Source organism: Penaeus japonicus, unplaced genomic scaffold, assembly GCF_977035675.1.
Source record: "Penaeus japonicus unplaced genomic scaffold, GWHDUDI00000001_assembly GWHDUDI00000003, whole genome shotgun sequence".
NCBI lineage: Eukaryota > Metazoa > Arthropoda > Malacostraca > Decapoda > Penaeidae > Penaeus > Penaeus japonicus.
Window position 1 is genome coordinate 46,162,661 of NW_028234405.1, and position 7,500 is coordinate 46,170,160.

The 7,500-nt window shown below is 35.8% G+C and overlaps 1 protein-coding gene across 2 annotated transcripts in view; it reads right to left on the reverse strand.

The window, feature by feature from the left end:
- LOC122253983 (carbohydrate sulfotransferase 5-like) overlaps window positions 1-4,473 on the reverse strand; it is a 19,953-nt gene extending 15,480 nt beyond the window's left edge. Inside the window, exon 1 of one of the 2 annotated variants that reach the window (XM_086533334.1) lies at window positions 4,146-4,473. The gene's annotated coding sequence lies outside the window, so the exon portion shown is untranslated. The remainder of the gene's footprint in view (window positions 1-4,145) is intronic. The other variant, XM_086533341.1, reaches the window with a different exon arrangement.
- Window positions 4,474-7,500: the final 3,027 nt, after the last annotated feature.

The following is a 7,500-nucleotide window of genomic DNA, read 5'->3' on the forward strand; positions in this document are numbered from 1 at the left end:
AACACACACATACGCACGCATGCACGAGCGCTCTCTCTCTCTCACACACACACTCACACACACGCACAGACACATACACACACACACGCACACACATACACACGTTTCGAAGACTAGTCTTCATTATCAGACCAAATGCATACTTATCTTCCTTGGGGACGAAAGACATTTTGACGGGATGACACAGTTTATTATATAAGTGGTTTGAAGATTACGTTGTCATGGTACCCATTCGTTTTAAAGTAGATGGTCATTTGATTAATTTCCATATGAAAGAGGCCCCATGTGGAGTAGATGTTGAATGCTCTATTGATAAGAGGAGATATACTATTAATCTCGTATTTTTGAGGAGAGTGACTTAAATAACTTGAGCCTAAACCAGTGAACGTAGGTTTTCTATAAATAAATACTCTATTGACCTTTTTTTAAGGAATTGAGAACCGTTGTCTTCAGAATTATGTTCAAATATAGTATGCCTATATAGCTGTCCTAGTTATAACGCTAGGTATATTGGATCAACTTCACGTTGGTTCAAACACAGGATTCTTGAACATATGGGTAAGTTCATTAGAACAGGCCTACTTCTCAACAAACCGTCGTTCTCTGCCACCCGCCAATGATTCCAAAATACTGTCCACTTCATCAAACAAGCTAGACCTCCAGATCTCCGAGTCCCTGTACACCCGCAAGATGAAACCCGAGCTTAACAACCACTTTACAATCACATAATCCATCCTTTACCATATAATCATGTGACCTCTATTACCCCCTTTGCATTTTAAGGTGTGTTTTTAGGTGGTTTTGATTTTTATGTAGTTTTCATATATTTACGTTATTTTTACTTAATTTTCATATACTATGACCTGTATATCGAAGCATTTTAAACCATGTTGCAAGCTGTAATACCTTGTATTTGGTCGTTCTTTTGTGGCACTGATGGTGAAGATTGGAATCTTCGAAATGATCGAAAATAAAGATGTTCTGCACAGCTTTGGTTATTTTGTTAATTATGTATATGTATATATATATATATATATATATATATATATATAATATATATACTTACTGTAAATAATTACATATCAGATTTCTTCTCTAACAAGTTGCTTCATACTTTATCCACTGTGCTACTAACTTCAAAATAAATTAACTTTACTTAATTAAGATGTAGATTTTGTCCTAAAGACTGTTTTCGCAAAATAATCATTATTCGGGTGACACAAGTGTCGGTTTGGTTTGGCCAAGTGTTCTTGTTATTGCATACGTACCAATGCAAAGCACTGAAATCAATTATCTTGGCTTAAAGCAGATTTTAATAAGCTATATTGATGAGGTCATTATTTAACCCGTTGACACCACAAGTTTTGTGTTTATGTATATATTTAGCTATTATTATCACCATATGTTATCATTATTGCTATTAGTGTTTTAGATGCAGATGGTTTCACGAGCGCTTACTCACCAAGGAGTTATTTAGCAGGTTCCTCTGACCTCGTTTGTTTACCCCTTTCCATGATTTGTTTAGATTACAAGTTTATGTATCTGTAAAAAACATTATTGCTACTAAAGTTATCATAATTATAATTAATATGGTCATTATCATTAGCATTATCATCACCATCTTCATCATTAGTATTTTTGTCATCATCATTATTTTTTTGTTGATATTATTGTTATTATTATCATCATTTTTATTATCATCATTTTTATTATTACCATTATCATTATCATCATTACTATTATCATTATCATTTCAAGGCCAGATTTTACGTATATCTTTGGCAGTTCATTAACGAGAAAAAAAATGAAGTGTTTTTTTATATCCTCCCCAAATAATAATGATAATGATAAATAATAATAATAAATGAGAGGAATATATTTATTTCCTACCACACACTAGATCAAATCATATATATAATATAAGGGACATGACACAATAGGGTCCTATCCTATTACAGAAATCCGATTACTACTTTTTTCCAGTTATTTCCAGAAGAAAGATAATTGAAGATATGATACACTGTGATTTACCAATTAGATTTTGATCACGTGTGTAGACTCTTTTTAATTGGGATCTGGGAATATCCGTGAAACATAAGGGATTGAAGCCTAAGAAGTTTATTCGTAACCATTATGGCTTCAACAAACGTAAAACTACTTGATAGCATCCATAGAGCTTAACCCTAGAACGCATTCGTGGGGTCCCAGATACCCCTGAAATTCTTTTTTCATTTGGCGCCTGGTGTTCCAGGTGAGTTCCAGTGGCTGGATCTCCCTATGGCTCCAGGTATCTCTAGTCACTAGCTATGGAAGGTAGTGCTGTGTTTCGCTCTCCTTCCACTGACTTCGTGACACAGCGAGAAGAGTTTTTAGACCCCACGACTGTGAAAACTAACTGGCCGTGTGGTCTGCTATCCTCGGGCAGTGTTTTAGTAATAGGATCCGGGGCCTAATATGCCCCCAAACAATGTTGTAGTAATAGATACTGGGGTCTAATAAACCCCTGACACCATATTATGCATGTGGACTGAAGTGGCCCTAATTACATCCTGTTGCAAAGAGAGGTTGATTACCTAACCTCTCCTCTCCTCAGGATGACGACGATCAACCTCTGCAACATTCTATCGCTTAGCATTGCTGCTGAACCAGAGATAACAGTCTTGACACTGAGCCAGGTAAGACATGAGAGGTGCCTCTTATGCCCAGGGGAAGCTGACAAAAGATCAGGCATAGGGACACCAAATGTCTGCGCCCCGTCTGTGTGGAGTGCAGCCCAGCTAGTACTTTTGAATCATGAACTACTCTAAATTTTCTTGCATAAAAGTCCCTTAAAAGTGTACCTGTTCGGTCCCCCGCAATAACGGTGGTAAAACTTTTTTTTTCTCAATCGCTGTCAAATGACTCTCAGAGTATCTGTCAATTCATTTTTGTTAGCTTTAGTTTCATTGTTAAAAGAAGTATATATATAAAAAAAAAAAAAATCGGTTATCTATTTTCATAAAAGGCATTGTAAATTATTTTTTAATAAAGATGGTAGAAAATAATCTGTGGGGTCTAAACAAGTCAAGTGGCTCCAAGAACATCAATCTACTCATTTCGGTTTGTTTTTGGGCTATTAGACAGCGTAATAGAACAGGAGAAAATTGGAAATTGAAAAATACAATTTATGACTTTACGAAAAATACCCGATATCGGGCTTTTTCCTGTACATTTCCTGATTATCAGCTTCAATTATACACTAAGATTTTTTTCATCAAATTTTCAACAACTTGGGTGATTTTTTTTCCCTTAAAAGTCTTATTTTAGTTAAAGGAAACTACTTTGATATTTTAAAGGAAGGCCTGTGTTCCAACTTTACTTGTATCTTCTGAGATTCATTAGAAGTCAATCAGAAACCCAGCTTGGTGTTAACGAAAGAAGGAATGAGCGAAATGTGTTCTATGGTTGAATATTGTTATCTAAGTACAGTATCTTACATATCGGTTATAACTTTTCATATATTTCTCAGGTGCTTATTTAGTTAATTGTCGGCGGAAATTAGCTCCAACGTTAATTTCTGTTTAAGTGGTTTCCTCGCTTTTCAATCGCTTCTACACACACTCACGTACATGTGTGTATATATATATGTATATATATATATATATATGTATACATATATATATATATATATATATATATGTATATATATACATATATACATATATATGTGTGTGTGTGTTTGTGTATGTATATGTATATGTATATATATAGATATATATGTATATACATATATATATATATATATATATATATATATATATATGTATGTATGTATGTAATTATATATGTATATATATATATATATATATATAGATAGATAGATAGATAGATATATAGATATATATGTATGTATATATACATACATATATATATATATATATATATATATATATATATATATATATATATATACATATACATATATATGTGTGTGTGTGTGTGTATGTATGTATGGATATACATATGTATATAAATCATCGTTGTTAAAACCTCAATTATGTATAGCAGTTGGATCATTTAGTGATAGATGTGTTAATGAAATGTATTTATATTTTTGTCCATGTGAATCAGTGAATAACAACCACATTAAATTCTACGGTACTTACCTACCTATCCGAGCTGGTAACTTCCCCTAAAAAGTCGTTTCTTTTTAGATTGATTGATAAAAAATGAAGACCTAAACAGGACGACTTTTTGGCTTATTCAATTCAAACATTCAAGAATGATCGCTGTGACAGGACCGATAACCCAGTGATTAACCAAAGACCAATATATGCAAGGGTCTTTTTAGATGAATGGGTTTAGTGGTCACAAAACTTTCTACGCTTACTTCTGATGCGTCTACGTAATTGTCCGCAATGTCTCGCTTTTCTCTGTTTGTTTGTTTCTTTGTTTCCTTTTACGAGAGACTAACACTCCCTAGGTAAACACACTGCTCGGAGCCTAAGTTTGAAATGAGCGTTTAATATTCAGTATCACAAATATATGTTATGGATATGTTAATACCTCATCGTAAAGAAACTTTCGCTTAATTGGACGTGGTGATAAGGAGGTCTCAAGTGAAGTAAATGTCTATATATATATATGTGTGTGTGTGTGTGTTTTTGTGTGTATGTGTGTGTTATCTCGTGACCATATTACCTTGACAATTGTGAATTGATTGTGAAATGGACGCATCTTATTTCTTGGGGCGTGGTACCTGTACATGATATTTTTTTCTTTTTTCAGAAACAATAGGAAGCTGGATAGAACAAAATAGCGAAGCTTACTTTACATTTCGATTTATGTGTAAATGTAATTATTATGATTCATTTATATGTGTATGAGGGGAGAGGGACACATGGAACACATTCATTTATACATAGACGCATAGATACACAAACACATACATACAGGTATCAGAGACGTTAGGAAATCCATTTCGCTCACCCATATCCGATCCCAAAGATCCATTTTGTTTACCCATATCCGATCCCAAAGACCCATTTCGCTTACCCATATTCAACCCCAAAGTCCCATTTCGCTTTCGCTTTGCGTAATTGTCCGCAATGACGTTAGGAAATCCATTTTGCTTACCCATATCCGATCCCAAACACCCATTTCGCTTACCCATATCCGATTCCAAAGACCCATTTCGCTCACCCATATCCGATCCCAAACACCCATTTCGCTCACCCATATCCGATCCCAAAGACACATTTCGCTTACTCATATCCGATCCCAAAGACTACATACCATGAGGCGCTTAACAAACTAAACATCGCCTCATCACAAGAGCGGAGAGAGCATTTAACGGGAAATTTTGCAAACAGCATACTAATATCCACAAGATAACAAGACCTTCTTCCAGACTTCTGTCAGTCTGGAAAACACTTCCGCGATGATGTTAATGTAGAAATATGTGAGTCGAGATGTAATACGACCAGATGCTATATGTCTGCTGTTCCTTACTGCATTAGACATTTAAATACCAATGTTATAAAGGTACAAATTTACTATTGTAACAACCGCTTCCTCAACAAACTCTTTATTTTCATACATACATACATCTTTTTGACCCTTTTGGTTTTTCACTTATGATCCTTGGAATGATTAAGCCACTCGAGGTTAAAAGGAAACTTGGTCATATCCAAAACACATATAATTACGCTTATTTACAAAACCAGAAAAGAACACAGCACAAACAAAATATAAATAAGGTATTCTTGTGCAGCTTGAAGCAGGTGGTATTGTTGATAGTCAGGTTGTGACGCCGAAATTTGTGCCACCAGAGGTTGTGGAGTCAAAGGCTGTGGCACCAGAGTACAACTCTGGTCAATTTTAACAGCAATGTCAGACAAGCAGATTTATAGCTTAAGTCAGCATTCACCTATGGAGGTTGAAAAAATGACAATATAAAAAACTGGCTTTTCTATTTTCCATAATTTTCACAATATAAAATATTGAATATATTTTAAGTGTATCTTGAGAGAATGTTTAATAAATTACAATATACTCATGTGAGTGAATAGGCAAGAAGACCGGAGCTAAGTGACCGTCCATGCTGAGTGGGCTACCTACGCTGCTTTGGTGGCGGGAAATCAAAAGGAATTCACACACTCAGACACACCAACAAACAAGCAAATGATCACTCAGTGACTGAAAACAATGATTGTTGTAAAACCACCACGAACATTTTATCACCAGATGAAACCCTTTACATATATATATATATATATATATATATATATATATATGTATATATATATATATATATATATATATATATATATATATACACATACACACACACGGTAAAAGTTACCGATAACAATTGCTACACAAGGATCAATAAATAATATCAATTTCAAGAAATAAATCATGATATCTAATACTATATACAATTTCAATGTCATGAAATATACACAAAAGATAAACACAAAGACCTACAAGCAATACTAAAGAGATATGAAATATACATATCAAAGAACACTAAGATAAGCACGTGACAATAACGCAGTATAATGAAAATACGTTAAGCAAAGGCCTAGGTACCAAAGGGCATAGAATCAAAGTATGTGAATGACTATGCTATCTAAATATCTACAATATGATGCATGATATGTTGCTACTCAGGAGGTAACGGGTCATTCTTGATAGGCGGAGCTTGGAGTAGTGGTCACAGTCCAAAGGTCCGCCTCCTAAGTGATCTCCAGCAGTTCAGTTCAGAGATTTGTGAAGACTTCGCTTTACCCGGGCTAAATGCCAGTTATAAGTGCTAATTCATCAGATCATCGTAACTGAATGCTTATCTGGACGGTCGGATTGTTTGCAGGCGCTCCAGTTGCCAGGGGGCAAGCAATAAGCATAGCCGTCTCACCAACCCGACGGCTGTCGTCTGTAACCTTGGTCCGGTCTATGAAACAACGCTGGGTCTTTCTTATTACGTTCTCATTCTTTCTCCCTGCAGGGATAATTTCAAGGTTCTTGGGCAGGTTTTCTCTGAAGCGACACCAGAGCCTTACCCATCTTTTTACTTTTGTCACTGAGGACCTTGTATGGCTCCAAGGTTACAGCCTTGGTCGATTTCTTGCTGGGGTCGTCAGCAGAGGTATCAGTCAAGGGTATTGTGGTAAAAGTTGCCATATGAGAGCGGTTCAATTCATCCTCCCACGCTCCCACCCACCACGGAGTTGAAGAGGAAGAGGAAGCTGCTCTGAGAGTATCCTCAGAAGCCACAGGGGTGGTGGGAGGATATATGCAACTCCTGCCTTGCATTGATGGCACTCACAAGACCATGCGATTGCTTGCAAGACTGGGGTTGCTTGACCCAAGCCTATCTCAAAAGAGAGACCGGCCAATTGACGTAATAGAGTCTAGATCAGACCACCTGTCAAATTGGAATAGCGGACCAAAGAGGCATGTTGCTAGCCGCAGGGTGTACTCATACATGGCAACTTTCAATCTCCAGGACTCCCATCT